The sequence below is a fragment of the Copadichromis virginalis genome, linkage group LG23 (assembly GCF_057382275.1).
Source record: "Copadichromis virginalis isolate Kocher_CV1m ecotype Utaka linkage group LG23, C_Virginalis_male_GT1.1, whole genome shotgun sequence".
NCBI classification, from domain to species: Eukaryota; Metazoa; Chordata; class Actinopteri; order Cichliformes; family Cichlidae; genus Copadichromis; species Copadichromis virginalis.
Genome location: NC_140639.1, coordinates 32881976 through 32904023, shown reverse-complemented (window position 1 = coordinate 32904023; position 22048 = coordinate 32881976).

The following is a 22048-nucleotide window of genomic DNA, read 5'->3' as shown; positions in this document are numbered from 1 at the left end:
GAAGCACATTCATTTTTATTACCTCTATTCTTGAGCTAAGGTCCTTGACAAGCGGAGCCCATTTAATCAGATCTTTTTGGATTGTGTTACTAAACTTCACATAGTTTGCCTCGTATAAAGTACTTGTATCACTAGTTAAATAGACACCTAAGTATTTGATCTTATCCCATTTGGTTCTTTAGCCGTCAGAATTGTTGTCTGAAGGCCAACAAGGATACCCAATGGATTTACCTTACCAAGTGGATCATCACGGCCTTGCCGTATTGGTCCATTTGATCGACCTTTGTTGTTATTATTTATTTTATTTTGTTTTCAGTTGTTACAGACGGGACAGAGGGGGAAGAGGGACAATGAGAAAAGAAGCAAAGTCTGGAACCATTTCAATCTTATTGACAAAACAAAGGCAGAGTGTAAGAAAAGGATATCATATAGGGCTCCACAAACAACATGCACAGGCACCTGAGAACTGTCCACCCATCAGTGCAATGGGAAGATAAAACGCAGTCAGTTGAGTGTGATATTAACATTTCTAGATGCCAACTTTTCCCTTAATTAAAGATCTGGGCGTCCCCCCCCCCCCCATATTTTAATTTATATTTTATTGTGTTGTGGTTTGCAGTGTTTTGTGTTGTTTCACTTTAATTTGTTTAAAAGGAAAAAGCTGAAAATTTAAGTACTTAAGAGTTGAAATGTAAATAGTTGGTTTTTGTATTTTATAATTTATTTATTACATTTTATGTGGAGTGAATAAACAAAAGTATATTTACATGTTTTGTTTTTGGTTACTGATTAAAGGTGTTGGCCTCCAAATCTGCTGCTTACCAATTTAAATGCGATGATGATAACAGCATTTTTTTTCTCATTAAATTCCTTGAATTTCCTCTAATAGTGACTGACCTTTTTTTTTTAGCTCAAGTGCTGAAATAACTGGCCTTTTGTGAATCCTTCAATTTAAAAAATTGCTTTGTTGTTTTAGTGCTTTTGAGCCACTCCTGTGTCCTGTTAAAGTTACCTCAATACACTGCAAACTCAGTGTGGTGAGAAGAACAACACACAAGGGTGGTGATAGAGAGCTGAAATGAGTACCAATCAGCAAAATGGCATTCAGGTTGGTTATACTTAATAGACTGAAATGTGGTTCAAATCATTAAAAAGCTGGTTTATTAATATGTATTAACCCAAGAAGTTGCCACAGAACATCATCTGCCTCCATTTCACCCACCTCCTTCTTCCACATTAACCTTCTGCATGTCCTCCTTCACTACATCGATGAATCTTCTCTGTGGTCTTTCCATTTTCATCCCACCTGGGAGCTCCAATTTTAACATCTTTTGTTCAGTGCATCATCTGTCCTTTGTCTGTACAGGTCCTGATCATTACACTCGAGCTGTACTGAGCTGATGTACTAATTTCTAGTTGTGTCTCTCCAGGCCACTCCCAGCAAACTTGTTAACATCTTCAATTCTGCCACCTCCAAAGCAACCTCCTGTCGTGACATTCAACAAACATGATTTCCTGCACGATCTGGGTGTCTTTTAATACCTGACAGTGAGAGCACAGGGAAAAATGTAACTTACATCTGAAAACTGCCAGGCCATACTTGTCCTCAAGAAACCTCAAGGGTTCAGTTATAGCTACCTGGAGCTTTAATTTAACATATTCAATTCATAATTTTTATTCTGTTTCTGCATACGTCACTTTTTGTCATAGGCTTTCTTTGTTACAGGAAAGATGTTAGCAAACAGTGAATTCAATATAGTTTTAGTCTGCTGAAATTACAATTTAAACTTTGGAGCTAATAAGCAGACACACACAGGCTCTAATCATTCATTTGTCTCACTACATCTCCCAAGTGAATACGACATCGATAGAGACCCTCCATTGCTGCATGTGCTATGTGCAAATGCATTTGTGTATGTGGACGCACGTGCTGTATGTGTGTGCTTATGCATTCCCAGTGTCACATCTATGTTAACAACACATTTATTCTGACTGTACACAATAATGACTGATTAATTATTCCCATCTCCAATTACCATTCCATTACTGCCACACATGCACACACACAAATGTAGAAAACACTTTCATGTCATGATGACTAAGTGCCAGCAGTGGTTCTATGCCACTTTCTGGGGCTAATTGAGGTTAATGAATGTAAATGGTAAGTAAAAACACATTAACTAGAATAATTAAGAGTACCATAAGTTTGCTGGAAACACCACAGGAAATTACACAACCTATCAAACATGATTTCCTCCCGCTCTGTCAGAGACTGAAATATGTGTCTTGATTGAAAATTTATTTTGGCCATAAAAATGTAGTGCCGCTGAATTTGTTTCCTTGTTTTTACACCTCACAGATAACCCTGGAAGAGATGAACAGACTGTATGAGAGTGAGAGATAAAGAGATGTATGAAGAAAGTATCACAAAATGGGGGGGGGGATCAAGACAGAGAAAGAGCCTGTAAGTTAGGTAAACAGACAGGAGGTGAAAGGAGGCAGGGGAGACACATGTTAGTCAGGGGGAATCCTGCACATCACCCTGCATAAGGAGTGCAAACCTGACACTCACAAGCTGCACACCAGGCCTGGAGACAGCCTGAGAAAAAAAGATAGAAGAGGCCGAGATCACAATCATTCAGATGCTCGGGAGACAATCAGGCAAGCCAACTGGACTACTCAGGTGAACCACTGAAAAGAGAACTGGAGAGAGGATTGTAATTTTCTATTAATGTGTGAATGTCACCAATTAAGCTTGATTTGATGTAATCTAAAATAGCGTGACTCCTGGAGAGATTGTATTTGAAAGTATCAAAACAGCAAAAAAGGTAAAATAGTAAACAAAAGATGGAGTAGTTGTAGTTTCCTATGGAATGCAATTAACAACAAAAAAGCAGTCTTTCTATCAAAAAGACATATACATTGCAAGTTATAAGAATGAGCATTGCACAATATGTAAGCTTACTTCATTTGGTACAGTGAAACTAAATTTTGGCTGCACAGATCCCTTTTTTACAGCTCTGTTTTTCTGTGCCAAAAGACTTACGTATCTGCTTTTTCTTCCAATAGAAGCTGGATTTATGTGTAAAATGTAGGACTGAGAGAATGACCCTGAATTGGACAAGCTGTTAAGAAAATGATGTATATTTTATATATAATAACATGCTGTATACTGCTGTTTGAGCCAAGTCTTATAGATCAGCTGCTGCGACTGATTATTTATTAATATTACTGCCCCATCTATCATGGCAAAAAGGACTAAAAAGCGTTCTTAAAAACCTCTCAGCCAGGAAAATTCACAGAGTTGTCTGTCCAGCTGTCCAAAGTTCTCATGGAATCAGAGCTCTCCAAGCACAAGGTTATCAGACTTTCACAGGACAAAAACAGCGGATCCCACTGATTTATTCACGGCTTTTACTTTTGTAAATAGGCCATTATGCACTACTGTCTTCACACCTGCTCCACCACTTGTCATTACTGAGCAAGCAAAGCGACCCAAAAGCAGACTCTAAAGATTAAATAGAAAATCCCCTTTAATAGTGGGTGGTGAGCAGTTCAAAATACAAAATCTGATAAAGAGGAAACACAAACTAAACTGCCAGGTAATACAAAGGGAAGACATATATCACCAAAAGGACAAAGTAAAAAGGGAAAATACACAAACACAGAGGGTAATCAATTGGAAACAGCTGGGAAACAAGACAAAGGCAAGCATAATCAGACAATTGGCTAGAAGGGAAGTAGAACCAAAGAAAAAACAACTTTTACCAAAATAAAACAGGAACTAACAGATGCCAGCCATACCCGGATAAAAGCATACCTGAGGCAAGCTTTCCGGAGTGCACTAGTCTTTGCCTTGGTGGCACCAGCCATTTTAGCCAACCTGGTTTTCCATTTTAGGATGAAACCTCTTCTCACCCACACTCTGTTATTCATCTCTGTTTTTATGTTGCGGCCTTTGAGCCAGGTCGTAACATAAGTGGGGGCTCGTCCGGGATCTTTGGACATTTTAGTGGAGACTGAATGTCAGTTTGTTTTGCTTTTAAGTGGGTGAGTGATGGTGGTCACTGTAATTGTGCAAACTCCCTTTAGTAAGTGTGTTTCAGCTGGGTGGCTGTGCTGCCCTTCCATCGAAGCACTTGTTTGTTGTTTTGCTTTATTGTTTTAGTTTATTGTGTTTGGTGGCTATCCTGGGTGGGGGTACGCTTCAGAGTTTGGTAGGAGACTATATCTCTGGTCTGCTGCCTGCTCTCGAGTTCGCGTTTAAAGTTGCCTCGAGCCTGGTACACCACTGAAGACTAGGGTAGGAAAAGTAAGGGTTTTGTTGTTTTTATTGTTTTAGGCTGGGAGTTGCACATAGTAAATCAGTGGCACCAAACTCGGTAGGAGGTTTGAGACCATTCATGATTATGGTCTGTAGCTGTGGCGGGTAGGCTGTTTTTAAGTTGGCATTGTGTGTACGCCATGTGTGTGCATATGTCAGTGTTGATGGATGCTAATGAGATCCTTGTGAGGTGAGTGTTTTTGTGATGTGACCTTTTAGTGTTGTGGGGAATATGGCTATTTTGTTGGATCACTTGTGAGTGTTGTTGGCCAGGTGATGGCAATAACACTGTGGGGTGCTGAGCCACCCTTGATGTGATCATTGTGTGGCCATAGCTCTCCAGTTTGTGGTTGGTCACTAGTGTGCTTGATTTACTGAACTTTTTGGATTAAAGTAACTTGTTGTGGTATAGGGCCACTTGTATGTGACTGTTTGTGTGGTGGAGACAACAGATCACTTGTGATTATTTGTTGCTACATTTGGTTTTGTGTTGTAGCAGATCAGGTAATCATTTTGGGTTTGTGACTGTTGTGCTCCTTTGTGTTGGTCACATGTTACTTTTTGTCTGTTCAGTGTGGCAACTTCAAATCCTCATGCCCATCCATGCTTAGAGATGCCAACTATAACGTGAATACTGTGCTTCTGTTAGCTTTAACTTTTATTCCAGGTTTGTGGGTCAAGGAACTGAAGGCTTCAGAGGGGCTTTTAATAAATTTAAGGGTCCTAGAGGAACCCTTTTAAGGGAGGAGGTGTTACGTCCCTCTGCAGCTTCTAATCGTCTCAGTGTTTTCAGCTGGTGCTAATTGGCCACACCTAGTCAGGTGTGGATAAAAGCATACCTGAGGCAAGCTTTCCGGAGTGCACTAGTCTTTGCCTTGGTGGCACCAGCCATTTTAGCCAACCTGGTTTTCCATTTTAGGATGAAACCTCTTCTCACCCACACTCTGTTATTCATCTCTGTTTTTATGTTGCGGCCTTTGAGCCGGGTCGTAACACCCATACACACACCAACTTTACACTAAAGGAAACACAAAGGAGGCCAGGAAATTAACACGAAACCTCTGCCTCAGGATCTCTTACCCGGACACTTATGAAAGTACATGAAACATACAACATAGTTCATACAACACCAGCTAAGTCAGCAGTTCCCAAACTTTTTTTGTTTTACAGGAAAACTGTTGCCTCCCCCCCCAAACATCCTCCAACCACACACACCCATATTTTGCTCCACTGTGGTTTATTTCACACCTCAAACATTTAGTAAACAATTAAGCAAATACAAGTAATCTGCAATAAATTACAGGTAGGAAGAAAGTAAACTACTAACTCTTTTACGCTACGTCCACACTTACGCGGGTATTTTTGAGAACGCAGCAGTTTCGTCCACACGTAAACAAGGTTTTGAATCACCGGAAACGGAGATTTTTTAAAACTCCTTTTTTGCGTTTACGTGTGGACGAGGAATACAGAGTTTGTCACGCAACGTCAAAGGTATGTGCCTTTTTTTCACGTCATGCTGTTATTGTTATTGTTTGCATGAGATGAATTGCAGAATAGCAGACAGACACAAAATACTGTTAATCTGACTATCTTCCGGTTTTACACGCTTACACACACACACGCCGTTACTGTCCCTCCATTTAGAAAGGCAGAGGCGTCACGGTATAATTATTTTACGTGTAGTTGTTTTTTTCCTGTGTAATAATATTCAACATTGCTATCAATACATTTTTCAAAAAAATGCCTCTCTGTGCAAAATGGGTTCAAAAACATAAACAACTGTGGGATACTGTTTGTCCGTGATTTGAACCGGGGGAACAAATCGTGGCAGGATCAGCCTGATATTATTTGTATCCCACTGTAACGTTACTGTATAAAGAGCAAACGTCTCCAGGAGCAGTTAGTCATTACAAGTGTTTGTGAACTAAAAATCAAGAATGTGGGATACGAGCCCAGCGCGTCCTCCCGACCAGTGTTGGGACTAACGCGTTATTAAGCAGTAACTACGTTATTATTGTGGTAACGAGCACGGTAACTAGTTATTATGCCAAAATCAGGAACGCGTTAGTCGTTACTGGGATTTAGATAGGGTTGTTACTCGTTACTTCGTGTGGTGGCTATCACGGAGCTTCCACAGATTCAGTAACATTAGCAAGGGGTGGAGGCCATCAGGTGGATGAGAGAAAGGGGAGGCAGAAGGAAGAGAGACCCGAGGCGGCCGCCTGTCCCAGTGTGAACTGAAGTTCAGGTAAGAAGTTATGAACTGCAGTCTCTCTGGGTCAGATATAAACCAAGTTTAGGTGGAGTTTATTTTTGTTATTCTGACTTTTTACGTACTGCGTACTAGCTAGCATGACGGAGTTTCTATACAGCTGGGTGGGTGCAGTGTTGCCAACTTAGCGACTTTGTCGCTATATTTAGCGAGTTTTCAGACCCCTTAGCGACTTTTTTCCTAAAAAAAGTCGCTAAAAAAACGACGTGAAAGCACGTATTGCTTTTACTCTCAACAACCAGCGGGTGCTGTAACGCAGTCAGTTCTTCTTTTACTCTTTTACTCTTATGCTGTTTTGTGGATCACAAGGTTTAAAACTACTTATAAACACACACACAAAGTAACTCTACCAGAGTGCCTATTTCGGGTCACTTTTGCCGGTCCAAGCCCGGGTAAAGGAGCAGGGTTGGAATTGTGACATTAAAAAAAACAATAATTGCTAAAAGAAATTTAATTTGTAGTTCTAAATAAACTCTAAATGCATTTAGGACGTTTTTTACTCATTTTATGTCTCTTCCACGATGTTATTTCTCTCTCCAGCAACATAGGTTACAATTAGATTAGCATGACCAATTATGCAAATTAGGCAATGACGTCATTTAAATGAACTTTATTTTGTTCATAAGGTTAATTATTAGTTGCCAACCGTCCCGTAAAAAACAGAATCGTCTCGTATTTAGAGAAAATATCACACGTTTCATATTGAGGTGAAAAGGAATAGTTTGTCCCGGACTTCAGCTACAATGAAAAAGACACAAAGCTGGAGTCAAAGGAGCTTGCAAAGAAAAGCGTCTGGACTTCTTTAAGTTGCTTGAAGACGTTTCACCTCTCATCCGAGAAGCTTCTTCAGTTCTAATGTCAAATGGTGGAGAGTCCCAGATATAAACCTAGTGGGAGTGACCCCCCACAGAGGGACAAAAGGACCCCCTGATGTCCAAAATGTGAACATTGGCATCCTCGAAAGAGTGTCCTTTATCCTTAAGATGCAGATGGACTGCTGAGTCTTGTCCTGTGGAGGTGGCTCTTCTGTGTTGTGCCATGCGCTTGTGAAGTGGCTGTTTGGTCTCTCCAATGTAGAGGTCTGAGCATTCCTCGCTGCACTGTACAGCATACACCACCGTCTTCAAGCAACTTAAAGAAGTCCAGACGCTTTTCTTTGCAAGCTCCTTTGACTACGATGACCTGGATGACTGAGAACCTTCACAGACACACAAAGCTGGAGTTATTCTGTGTTTGCTGCACAGCTGCCTCTTCTTCTCTCATTCTCTCCCCTTCCTCTCCTGTTTCTACTTCAATCATGAAACTGATCAATGATCAGCTGATCGGCTTTTCTTTTTCTATTTCTATTTTTTTTTCTATTGGTAGGTGGCACAGTGCACTTGTGGCAAGTAAGCAAGCTAGAAGACTGGCAAAGTTATGGAAGCAACACATTAACAAGAGAATTCTGAGTAAAACCAAAGTTACTTTCCCTAATAACTAGTTACTTTGAAAATAACTTGAAGTAACTCAGTTAGTTTTGATAGAAGTAAGTAGTAATGTAACTAAGTTACTAATTTAAGTAACTTACCCAACACTGCTCCCGACGCAGGGAAAAGCAGTAATGCAGGGGAGACCTACCTCGGCCTTGTGCAGGTGAAGCCAAAAAGAAGATATGCTTCACCATATTTTCTAGTCTTTGGCTTAGAGTGAAGTTGGTTTCGAAACATTCAGCGATGTTTCATCTCCTGCTTTGCGTTTGTGTGGACGTCCCGTGTCCAAGCTTTTTTTTTTTTCTCCCCTTTTCACACCACGCCCTCGGTGCAATGGTTCAACAAGGTTGATAACTAACTTTGCCCTTAGAATTAAAACACAGTATATTTAAACTGCTTTTCACCTGTCAGATATAAACCCTACTGTCTACTGGGTTAGCAGACTGAACAGCAACCATTACCTCTATTGATCAACATATTTGTGCCTATAGGCACGTGTGTTTTCAACTGTATTTGTGAATTTGTGTGTGTGTGCATGCAGCAATGTTTGTGAGACCTCCCGCCTGCTCTTCCATTGACTTTCACTTTGGCCGATACAGGATGTCAATTTATCAGTCGATTGAATATCTACCAGTCCTTTATTTATGACAACACTGGATGAAGTGTTGCTGCTCCTTTTTCTTCTTCTCTGAAGAGGTGTGGAGAGAGACAAGTGTGTGCATGTGTGGGGAGAAGGGGGGAGGGGAGGACAAGAGAGAAGCAAAAATCAATGTATTTTTACTGAAAGCTCTTGTGTAGCAGGAACACAGACAGGAAGGAAAGGGGCAGGACAGAGAAAGGGGAAGGGGTTCAGGGTAAGAAAAGCAGTCTGAAAGGAAAGGACAGAGGGTAGGAGCTTTTTTTATGTCTCCACTCGCTTTCGTACTACTCAGAAAAATGTCATACTGGTGTCTGCATTGGACTGGAGTATTTTTGCTGTAGTCCTACAAAGTGAAGCTTCGGCTACGTTCACACTGCAGGCAAAAGCGCATCAAATCTGACTTTTTCTGACCCTATGTGACCCATATCCAATCATGGTATGACAGTGTGAACAGCACAAATCCGATATTTTCAAATCCAATCTGGGTCACTTTCATATGTGTTACTGAATCCGATACATATCTGATGTTTTAGAAAGCAACTGCTGTTTGAACGGTCATGTTGCATTAAATCCGTCTTTACGTCACTGACACAAGACAGACGCCAATTATCAGCGCTGGAGAAGACATCGTGAACGCTTCCTGGCCATCCAGTGTAGATGTTAGTGAAAATGTTGGGAAGACAACGTTGGAGAAACGTGAACATTGTATTTGTACTGTATAATCTGCAGATTTTGACAGAAATCTGCAACTATCCTTTGAAGCACCACTCCTCTTTAAAACAGCAATAATGCAAACCTTCTGTAGATTTTCTGTATTTTTTTAGTTGTTATAAACATCTATAGATATTTTGCTTTTGTTTGTTTTTTTATTAACCATATGAATACTGATGGGGCTCATTGTACTTCAGCTTAAGAAAAACAAGTAATTAAAAAGATTTTATCATTTTAATTGCTTGCACCCTAAATGCTTACAGCATAGGAAATAGATAAACACAATGTAAATAACCAGTCCATTCATTATTAGGCATCTTTTTGTATTTGGTTTTGTTTTGTGTACTTACAGTGGTGTACAAATGGAGGAAGAGTGAAACAGCAGAAGAATTAAGAAAGGAACATAAGATGATATCTCAATTCATGTGTGTCTATTCAGAGTTGTGTGCAAGTAATCACATTTGTAAATATTTAAAAAAAAAAGTAAGGATGCATAGCTAAAAAGCAAGTTTTGTTTGAAGCACTGAAAATACACATAAGTCATCAGTCAACTCAACCAACTTTTCAATTGGCTGCCTTTTTTTGCTTTACTTCTGCCATGGCCAATATGCAAATGAGTGTGGACAATAATCCACAAGTGAGTTTGTTGGTAAATTGTGGGTTTTGTTATCTCCGAGCTGAGGCTCAAAGGTTGAGGTTATACCGTGTTACCTAGAACCAGGGTTGCAGAAGTTAGCGATATAAGCGTGATAATGGACAGCTGCTAGTGGTGGCTGGCACATGCAAGGCAGGCATATGTGGGCATACTACATCCATTTAAAGGATCTGCTATATTTATATTTTTCAGTAGTTGTCATAACCAGTGTTGGGTAAGTTACTTTAAATTAGTAACTTAGTTACATTACTAGTTACTTCAAAACAAAAACTGCAGTCGTGGTGCTTTCGATTGTACTCAGAACTCGGAAATTCTGCCTTCTGAATAGGAAGATGTAGGTAACACCAGACTGAAGATGAGCTGCATACAGAGCTGGACTGGGACAAATAAATCGCCCGGGCATTTTGACTAGAGACCGGCCCACCATTACAGGAAAAATCATAAAGCCTTTGAATGAAAATACCGTAATTGTCGGGCTATAAGCCGCTACTTTTTGCACAAGCTTTGAACCCTGCGGCTTTTAGTCAGGTGCGGCTTTTCTATGGATTGTCCATGATTTTTGTCATATCATAAGACGATTTGTTTTGTTTGTTCCGCTGTTGTACGGCACTACGTTGCCTGGCGGAAGGATCGGGGTTCAAGAGTGGTATGTTAGTCACATGTCCGTCCGCCAGGCAACGTAGTGCCGTACGAAGTAGCGTGAAAAACAAACTTCAAAGTAGCGCTACGCGTTCAGCTGGAGTCGTGGATGATGAGCGGCGATAAACTTGCGAAAAGCAAGTTATGCCCAACTCCACCGGTGGATTCTGACAGCGTGGAAAAGTGTGAAAACATCCACGATCACCAACGGATTTTGAAGGGCTGGACTGCTGCATGATGGAGAGGAGGACACCGCCACGGCCCTTCTGAGGGTGTTCAACTCTGACACTGACAATGAGGATTTCTTTGGTTTTGAAAGTGACAACGAAGGAGAGAAGCGGAGAGTGGATGACGAAGCCATCCTGAGCCTGTTTGTATCCGACACTGGAGGAGAGGACTTTGGTGGTTTTAATGCGCAGGAAGAAGAGAAAGATGGTGGTGAATGACTGACTTTTCTTCTTGTTAAAGCTGTGTCACTGCACCTGAGCCTAAAAGGTAGTCCAAATCTATTTTTCTGGTGTGCTATAGGTTACTGTTATGTACTACATTTGCAAATATGTACCCATAACTTGTTTTTCAAAATATTAATAAAAGGGGTGTGTCTCCAAACAGCCATCTCTTTCCTGACAATTCCCTTTGTGCATATTCTCTTACATATGATAAGTCAACATTGAAACACCTGCGGCTTTTAGTCAGGTGCGGCTAGGATTTTCCCCTGATTTTAGCTTGTGCGGCTAATATTCAGGTGCGCTTTGTAGTCCGGGAAATACGGTAAACACTCTTGTGACAGTGATGTATACTGTTCGGATGGTATATATGTATCAATCTATCAATTGTTTGTTGCAAGACTCAGATAATTATTTTTTTTAAAAGTGAGACATTTTAAATGAGTATAAGAAAGTATTTCCTTGTGCCCCCCTTTCCCTTTTAATGCCCTACATGGACCCCTGGCAACACTTTGCTAGACCCGCCCCTGCATAGTTACCAGCTGTCAGCTACTTAGAAAAGGATCCTGGTGTTATTTGTCTCTCAGAAACAGTTCATAACTTCCTCATAACTCATTCATATCACCTAAAAGGTAAACCTGTTTCTCCATCACAGCTCTGATGATTCAGTAAGGACATCTCCTGGTTTCATCTTCATGTTTCCCTCTCATCACATAACCAAACCGACATCATGACCAGCAGGTTTACAGCTGTGGCTCCAGCAAACATCAGCTGATATTAGAAATTAATATTAAATAAATTCTAACAACAGCTGATCAAGCTTAAAAGTGCTGCTGTTTTTTACCGCGACATCCGTTGGTTTCCTCTTTCTGGCGCAAAGTGGGCGATAAACAAACAAGAGAGAAAAGCCGATCAGCTGATCATTGATTAGTTTCATGATTGAAGTAGCAACAGGAGAGGGAGGGTGAGAGGATGAGAGAAGAAGAGGCAGCTGTGCAGCGTAAACACAGAATAACTCCAGCTTTGTGTCTTTTTCATTGTAGCTGAAGTCCGGGACAAACTGTTCCTTTTCACCTCAATACGAAATGCGCAATATTTTCTCTGAATACGAGATGATTCCGTTTTTTACGGGACGGATGGCAACTCTAATAATTAACCTTATGAACAAAATTAAGTTCAACATCAGTAACATAGCACCCACCCAGCTGTATAGAAACCCTGTCATGCTAGCTAGCACGCAGTACGAAAAAGTCAGCATAACGAAAATAAACTCCACCTAAACTTGGTTCATATCTGACCCAGAGAGACTGCAGGTCATAATTTCCTACCTGAAGTTCAGTTCACCTGACACTCTCGGACCAGCCCATATGGAAAAGATATATATAAATCTTATAAAGTTTGTATCTGTCTTGTGTGAAACTTGTATGAAAAGCATATAAGAGTGAAAACAGATATAAGATCCCTTGAAAAATTATATAATGAAACTTGTATGTTTTGGATACTTACTAAAACAATGTATGAAAGTAATGCGAAAGTGGCCACTTTCATGAGTAAATCATGTAACCCTTATATGATTTACTCATGAAAGTGGCCACTTTCATGAGTAATCACATATAAGTTTTTACTATTTCTTTTCCATATGGGAACGGCCGCTTCGGGTCTCTCCTCTTGCCTCCCTTTTCCTTCATCCACCTGCTGGCCTCCACCACTTGCTAATGTTATTGAATCTGTGGAAGCTCCGCGATAGCCACCACACGAAGTAACGGATAACGAGCCTATCTAAATCCCAGTAACGAGTAACGCGTTCCCGGTTTTGGCATAATAACTACTTACCGTGCTCGTTACCACAATAATAACGTAGTTACTGTAACGCGTTACTTAATAACGCGTTAGTCCCAACACTGGTCATAACTAGCTAGTATTGGAGCAAAACAAAACAAATTAAAAAGAAAACAGATGGCTACAGCTATGATTGGTCATCTTATGGTTTACTGAGCAAGTTTTAAATGAAGTGGCTAAAATAGTTAGCTAAAAAATTCACTGTACAACAATCAGTGAAGGATTTGATATCTACCTGGATGCCATGGTGGCCGTTTATGTGTGTTAAATATGTTCTTAGGATAGCACCAAATCACAACAATAGTCACCTTAAGATGCTTCATAGTGTAAGACAAATACCTTACAATAATAGAGAGAAAACAACAATCAAACAGCCCCTTGTGTTCTGGTCAAGCACTTGGTGATAGTGAGAAGGAAAAACTCAGTTTTTAACCCTTGTATGGTGTTCGGGTCTGTGAGACCCGTTTTCAGTTTTTTTCAAAAGAAAAATTAAACAATTATTTTTTCAACCTGAAATTCATTGGCTTTGGCTTATTTTCTGTGAAGAACATAAATCCGAACTAATTTTCAATGACCTCATACTGTACCTCCCCCCACGCATTTACATTACATACAAGGTGTTCGGGTCCACTGGACCCAGGTCTAATAAAAGTGTTGAAAGTGTAGGTCCTGTGTTCCCACACTCTGTCTTCCTCCTTTCTGGTGCTGCTGATAGTGTTTTCTTCCCGTCCTGCTCCCGCACAAAGTTGCAACATTGTTGAAAATTCAACTATCAACACGTCTGCTCTTACATTCCCACACATTTTACCCTCTTTCTTTAGGGATCCAAATTTTATTTTCTCATACCCTGTCCCACCTGCAAATTAGGGGCATAATACTATAAATAAGACTTTGCCAGTGTGGTTCTTTATCACAACTGATCAAGATGGCAAAAGATTATCTGCTGCGAGGGCCATTCAATTGATTTTGGAAGAGAGAGGAGCTTCTGATGATGATGTTGACAAAGAGGTTTCAGAATATTTCACATTTCTGAGTCTGACAGTGACTTTGAAGAAGAGGATGAGGTTGAGCACCATTTAGTAACAAAACGAAGACGAGTACCCCATCTGCAGCCAGCTCCAGGACCAGAACAAGCCCACCAGACAGCAAGTGAAGAAATATGGATGTCAATAACTGGTGAAATTGAATGGTCTTCTTGCCCAAGAAATGAGCCACCCTGCAGAGCTGCTACTGTGATAAGCCAGGGCCAACACGGCTGACAGTTACTCATGTGCAGGACATTAAGTCTTCATTTGAGCTTTTCATCCCAGATTCCATCCAGAAAATTATTCTGGATTGCAGTAATCTAGAAGGAAGGTGTGTTTTTGGAGAGAGGTGGAAGGAGATGGACCAAATCCATCTAAGAACCCCAAAGGCCTACTTTGGGGTTCTTATCCTTGCTGGAGTCTTCAGGTCCAAAGGGGAATCCACAGAATGCCTGTGGGATGCAGAAACCGGCAAGAACCTTTCCATGCATCAATGTTTCTGGAAAACTTCAACAAAATTTCCAGGATTATCCGTTTTGATAACCGAGACGACAGACCAGCTCGACGGCAGAGAGACAAGCTAGCTGCCATCAGGACAGTGTGGGATAAGTGTGTGCACCACCTCCCCTGTTTTACAACCCTGGGCCTAATGTCACCATTGATGAGCAGCTGATCCCATTTAGTTGTGAAACACATTGCTTCACGTGTAAATGTGTTGTGTCTTTCCACTCACTCCACTTGATTATAACTGATTTTTTTTATAACATTTTATATAAAAGAAAAACGAGAAGCACATTAATTCATAAATGTGATCTAATAAAGGTAAAGGGAAAAAATTAACCATGTTTGCTGTTCATATGGCTTGTAATTGGGATGAAGTCAACATCTGTTGAGTAATTTAACATAAAATTGTTTGATAGTGTTAATTTGGAAAGCCAAAACTCTAGCGGGTCCACCAGACCCATGAACACTGGCTGAGTAACAAAAATACGAACACCACACAAGGGTTAAAGGAAGAAAGGACTAAAGTCACACTGTGAAAGAGAGCCAGAGATCATATTTCATTTTCATTTTCAAGTTTCACAGGTGTAGTTTCATAGTAGTGAGTGAGCCTTTGCAGACAAGTCAGCATCTTCCATGCAAACTGTGAGAACTGTTAAGTTCTCTGGGTCACCATATAGTTCTTATTTTGGAAGATCAAAGCTATTACACTGACCATAATCATTTAACATTTTTAAACACCTCCATCTTTTATGATCCTGTGAAATATCCTGAGCTCACAATTTGACTTGGCTTCTGCGATATTTGCAGCCCTACATACCTAAGTAAAACCTGCCTTTTTTCCTATAGTAAATGTAATGAATAATAATCATTGTTGTTGTTATTATTATTAATAATAATAAGCAAATCATCCAATCACATGGCAGCATGTAGACATGGTCAAGACAATCTGCTGAAGTTCACTCCAAGTATCAGATTAGGGAAGAAAGGTGAATTAATTGACATGTGCCATAGCATGGCTGTTGGTGCCAGACAGTCTGACCTGAGTATTTCAAAAACTGCTGATCTATTGGGATTTTCGCACACAATCATCTCTAGGGTATGCATAAAATGTTTATTAAAAAAAAGAAGCTATGACATGAGCTATGCCATTTACAAGTAGCTCTTGTAAATGGCAGAGGTCAGACGGGAACTGCCAGAAATCAATACGCAGCCCTAGTAAATACTCTAAAATAATACAGAGAAAACCCCAATAACAAATGATTCCTTTTCAGCAAGCCCTTTGCAAAAGAAAAACTGGGAAGGAAAACCTCCCTTTTAACAGGAAGAAACCTTCAGCAGCCACCTGCCACGACCGGTTGATTTTTCTACCAATGTTCCCTCTAAGCTGTGCACGTACGCACTGCTGGCACGGTCTCTGCACACAGAAAATCTGCGTTGTGCACAGAAAAAAAATCTAACCTGAATTGAAATTAAAATTAATACTTTAACAATTCTTTTTTGCAGTGTTAGTGTTAGTCGGTAAGTGACTGGCTGCTCCCATATGGGATTAGAACGATGCCACCTTATCCCATAGTCCAGCCAATAATGCAATCCACATTCGTATATACGCAGCTAATCAACGTCGTTGACAGGCTATGAAAGCGTCCTTATGTGCTGACACCAGTGTTTTAGCTAGCGAAGCGGCGTGGCTGATGTGGAGTGAAGCCACGTTAATGACAACGTGTACAACTATTGGAGATGTGAGCAGGACAGACGGAACAATTGACGGAAAAAGTGTGGACTTTATACCAGTTTTTAAATTGTGTTGATAGGCCACGTAAAACCAGAGTTATGATAAAAATATCTGCAATGTTTGGTTTTCTTCCTGAATATTATCGTTGCTTATATTTACTCATCAAATTTGATGCAGAACAGCTGATTGTTCTGTAAACAGTTTGAAATGTTTATTTAAAAAAACGCCCTGGCTGCATTTTTAGGTAAACAGCTGCAAAAAACTTTGTTGTTTGCATAACTCAGTTACTTTTTTGAAGAAGTAACTATATAATTAATTGCCCAACATTGGTCATTATATGCTGTATTTTGCAGACAGAGAGTTACGGGACTCTCTCCCAGACCACAGACTCATACTCATAATACAAGTCAGAGCTTTATTTAAAAAAAAGAAAAAAAAAGAAGAAGGAAAGTTTTGTTTTCAAAATTAGAGTTCAAGTTATTTTTATTTTTTTATTTTTACAAAATGTTAACATACTACACAGGTCAACAAGATTCTTTTTGAAATTTTCATCGTAAGTGGGCTAAAGCAGTTAATTAAAAGTAGTCTAACATAAATGTAAATGCTGTAATTTGATTATTTTAGTAAACCATGTAACTTGGATGGATTCGATGCTGCCGTGACCACAGTGCACACATCTGCTGTTGCTCACGGTGGTCCAAGGGACCGCTCAGGGAGTTTGTGTGTTCACTCAGACACATGAAAAATTAGAGGGAACATTGTTTCCTACAGTCAAAATTTAAAAGAAGAACTAAATGTGTTTTGTTACAGCAGTATCTAAAAGTAGAAAGAGTTCATGGACAAATAGTTTGTGCACTGCAGGATCTTATTCAAGTGTGAAAACTATTAGATTTCCTTGATTAAATGTTGATCACACATGTGATTTTACAACATAATGTGTGGGGTGTAGGCTTATTACTCTGAAATTAACTTATTAATCTCAGACGCAGTCATGATTTTAGCACTGTCTGTAGCACTGTTTAGCTTACGCGAGTGTTATTTAGACCCAGAGTTTCTGTGTTGATCGACAACTGCTCTCACAAACTCACGTGCACACATATACACACTGAATACTCACTTCAACTTGTGCTTCTTCCAGTAATTCACACTAAACTGCATTACTGAATTCTCTTCTATTATTGAATGAAAACATATTACTGTCATTTTTCATTTACAGGGAAATGCAGTTCACAGTAAAAAGTTCCTTTCCCATTAATTTCCTTTGCAGAATATGCTCTTCTTCCCCCCAGAGAAATGGGAAAATAAGGCTGATAAACAATTTAGACAGATGCTCGATCAGAGCATAGCTGAGGATGTCCCGCTCCTTATTCAGATCAGCTTTTTACTTGCAACGCTAAGGTGGATGTGGAGGCATTTGATGACAGCATATTGTGCAGATGGTTATAAATCCTCCAGCTTTTGTCCATGATGGTGATTCTTACCAAAGAGAGGTCTTTCAAACTAAATGAAGGTCAACTTGTGACATAAGGTTTGCTGCAAATAAGCTGCTAATGTAATTTTACATTTAATGAATATTTCCCCATGAAAGCAAATTGCAATTGCTAGAGAAGTGATGATACTGAGAATAAAGAGTGACAAGCTGTTAAATCACTAAAATAGGTTATGGAAATGTGAAAATGTACAAAGTAAATGTGTTTCACCACATTTTAAAAATTAAGAGCAAATTCCCTCTCTATTTTTAATTGAATTATATATTATCCACTTTAAATTTTACTGTGTTGTGTTGAAAATATATGAAAACAACTCAACATACCATCTAATTAAATTCTGCCCTTGGTGATGAAGGTTTTTTATATTTTATTTTATTTTTTTACTATTTTTAAAAAGCGTACACTGCCTCAGGTGTAAACAGAATTCACAATTCTATCAGTTACGTTCTGTGTACACTCTGGCTGGCAAAACAAGTGAAAGAAAAGCAACAGCATCTGTAAATATGTATGTATATTAACCATATGTATGTATGTAAAAGACAATGTTTTGTGCCATTGATCTAGAAATATTAAAAAAGGTGGCCTTTATTTTTATACAGTTTCATTCATTCTTCGAAGCAAATCACTAGTTGTCATGGTATTCAGTTTAAGTTCAGTTTCATTTCCTATTTAGCACATATTCACGATGACAATAATCTCTAGATTTCAAAGTAAAGACCCTAGAATATGAGAAAGAAAAGCAGCATCTATCACACAATAGCAAGCAAGCTATGATATGGTTTGGTCCAGGTGTCAGCTTCCACTTGGCGCTATACATCAGAACCTGTAGGAAAGAGACAGCAGTATGTATTCATTAAAAGTAAAGTTCAGGTTCCAAAAAAGAAAAGAAAGCAAAGCAGAGAAAGGACAAAGCACACAATTTATTATGACACAATTTTTTTCAAAATGTGATGGGTCTCATTCTGGAAAGGTGAACATTAAATAAACTGCCTGACTTTTCTAGTATTAGTCAGCTAACTTCATTCCTAACAGAAAATAATGTGTTTGTGTGTCATTAACATTTGATCAGTGACTGCAGAGCCTTTATACATATTTCTGCTTAATCAATTTTTTCTGTACCTGTAAACCTGCTTCCAGGCCAAAGAGATTAGCTGTCCCACTCTCATCTCCATGTAGTCCCTCACTCCTCACACTGAATTCCCCTGCAGATCTAGGAAGAAGCTGGTGATTTCTTTTATTTCAAAAATGTGTCTAGTTGCAGGAAGCTCCTGGTAACGTTTATTTTCATTCCACACGTTATTTTGTAATAATATATTATGAACATATCCCACATAAACAAATCATTTTTGCAGAAGTGTACATCACTGCATACATTTTGTACACTGCCAGTCACTGTTCTAGGTTCTGAGAGCTTTCAGTAAGCTAAAGTGGGTTAAAAACTATTTGAAGTGCACTAGGTCTCAGGATTGAGAGATTTTTTTTAATTATTATTATTAAAATGATTATTAAAGCTATATTTTCCATTTTAAAGATAAGAATTTAAATTTACTTCCATCTAAACTGTTAATGTATATTTTGTTTGTATTTATATTTGGTGTAAGGTGTCAATCAGCATAAAAATAATTTAAAACAATACAATAATTTTATTATAAAAATAGTATTAAGATGCAAAAAATGCCCTGCACATTTGCCATCATTTGCACAAAATTGTAAATCTATCGTAACCAGAATACCAATACATGTCTGCACAGTGTTATGTTTTTGGGGTTGGCATTGCCTGTGGTGCTGAAATGGTTGAGTTCAAAGTGATATTTTTTTTTCAATATCCTCAAGTCCCTAGTGACGCTAGGTGACAGTGGGAAGGAAGAACTCACTTTTAGCAGGAAAAAACATGAAGCAGATGAAGGTTCAGTGAAGGGTAGCCATCTGCTATTACTTGCTGGGAAAGGCTGGACTGGTAACCTGGCCCACCAGTCGTTTGCACAAGATGCGCTCATGCACCTTGTACAACAGAGTTTAGTGTGGGAAAAACAGGGAAAAGGTTTAACTAAAAATCTAAGAGAGAAAAAGAAAAAAACAACTTTAAAAAAATGTGTCAAATTAAAGAACATGTTTGCTGTTGGGGCTGCTGCGGGAGCGTCAACAGTAGTACCGGCAAAAATTAATAACAAGCCTTCAAAGTCACAGTGTGCTGCTGCTGCTGCTAGCATAAGCAGGGAATAAGTGCAGGAGGAGGGATAGCAGTCCCAACAAGAGATTGAGGAAGAAAGAGGAAGGTGAAAGACAATAGACAGAAAGGCATAATTAGGAAGGGAAAGATTCAAGAATTCAGGTAAAATGATGCTGATTGAAAGTGTGGCTTTTAATTGTCACATGCTATAATACACTATTTAACACATAAAATTTATTGGCACCACTTTAACTCATGGTGCCTGGATTCGAGTCCAACCTGCTTCCCTTTTCTGCTTGTTAAAATGCCATTAAGCTATTTGTTTTCAAATGAAAAATAACTTTATTTTGCTTATTCTTGATATTTCATATGGGCATATTTCACATTTGATAATATCTTCATAATATTACTGGTAATATTAGTAGCAGATAATAAGTATATTCAAGGTTAAGATTATTTTGGGGTCAGTTGAGGTCAATGTTCCCTCTAAGCTGTGCGCACTGTTGTCAGGCCTGTAGGTATCAGGCTTGTGATGTTCTCCTTTATCTCATAGTGGACAGAAATTATTTTTTGGAGTGGCACAAATAATTTGTGTGGCATCAAATTTGATGCAGAACAGCTGATTTTTTAAATGTTTATTTTAAAAATCGTCTTGGCTGCATTTTTAGGTAAACAGCTGCAAAAACTTTGTTGTTTGCATAACTCAGCTACTTTTTTGAAGAACTAACTATATAATTAATTGCCCAACATTGGTCATTATATACTGTATTTTGCAGACAGAGAGTTATGGGACTCTCTCCCAGACCACAGACTCATACTCATAATGTAAGTCAGAGCAAAATAAATAAAAAAAGAAAGTTTTGTGAAAAATTAGAGGGAACATTGGTTGGGGTGGAGTTATAGTATTAGAAATGCACAGAAACACATTATGCTGCAACTGAGAACCATTTCTTTTCAGCTTTGGCTGGCACACACACACACTTGGGAATAACAAGGATAAAGAAGGAAAAAAAATCTGTCAGGGTAAAAAACTCAGGAGACAATAACTGAAAACAGAAAGTCAACAAGAGGGAGAGGAAGAGGATAAAAGTTGAGAAAAGGAACCCTCCCTCCCTTTGAGAGTCATGTCAGCCACTACTGATGAATGTGGTCAAACATCAATACGGTGAGAATGATGACATCTGGCACACACACACACAAGGTTACAACACGCAGTTAAATGTGCTTTGGTAAAGTACCTGCTTTCTTCTTCATCCCTTTAACCTCCATTTCAATTTCCATATTAAAATGTCTCCCATTGTTTTATGTGACTTGGCACATTGCTCCTTGATCTTCAATGACATCAGGCTGATAAATAAATCGATGTACAGTAAAGGGCAAAGTTATCATATGCCACGATGGGCCCATGTGTTCGGCAGCAGCTCAATCTCTTATTCTAAATTTCAGTTTTCCTTTCTGCGAGTGTAAGGCTGGCCTAGTCCACGCCCTGCTTTGTGACATGTTGTCTGATATGAACTTTTTCAGTCTCCTCATTTTGCATTTCTCTGAACACACTTTAGGTGTCAAAATTGAAGGAAAAATTCCTTAACCCTGGAGATAAAAATGTATAATATTCAAAAACATATTAAATCAAATGCAGTTTTGCAGATAACTGAAAAGAAAATGTCCTTAGAAGCCATCATTTTGCTGTAACTTGCATCCTATATGTCTGCTACAGTTGAACTAAACTAATCATTTTTGTATTAGCCCATTTAAATGCTACATATGTGTAGAAAGAGACATTTTGAAATCCTAACAAAAAGTCATCATTTTAATTGTTATGCCATGTTTGTTTATCTTACCTTTCAGTCTCAATCATTAATGAGGAAGCATTTCTGGCTATATACCAGTGAAATTTCAGATATTTGTCTCTATGCCAATTAAAGAAAATGATTGCCATTGTGGAAGCGGACAAAGACTGTAAACCTTTCCCTTAAGGGTCTTGACTATTCCAAAATGCTGACTTTAATGCTTTTTAGCCATTCTTTACTAGAACAATGATATTGATTCCCCAACCATCCAATGTTTTTAACTGTTCATCCAGGTCAGGATCTTACAATGTACACTGGAACAACTGTTTGCTGACAATTTAT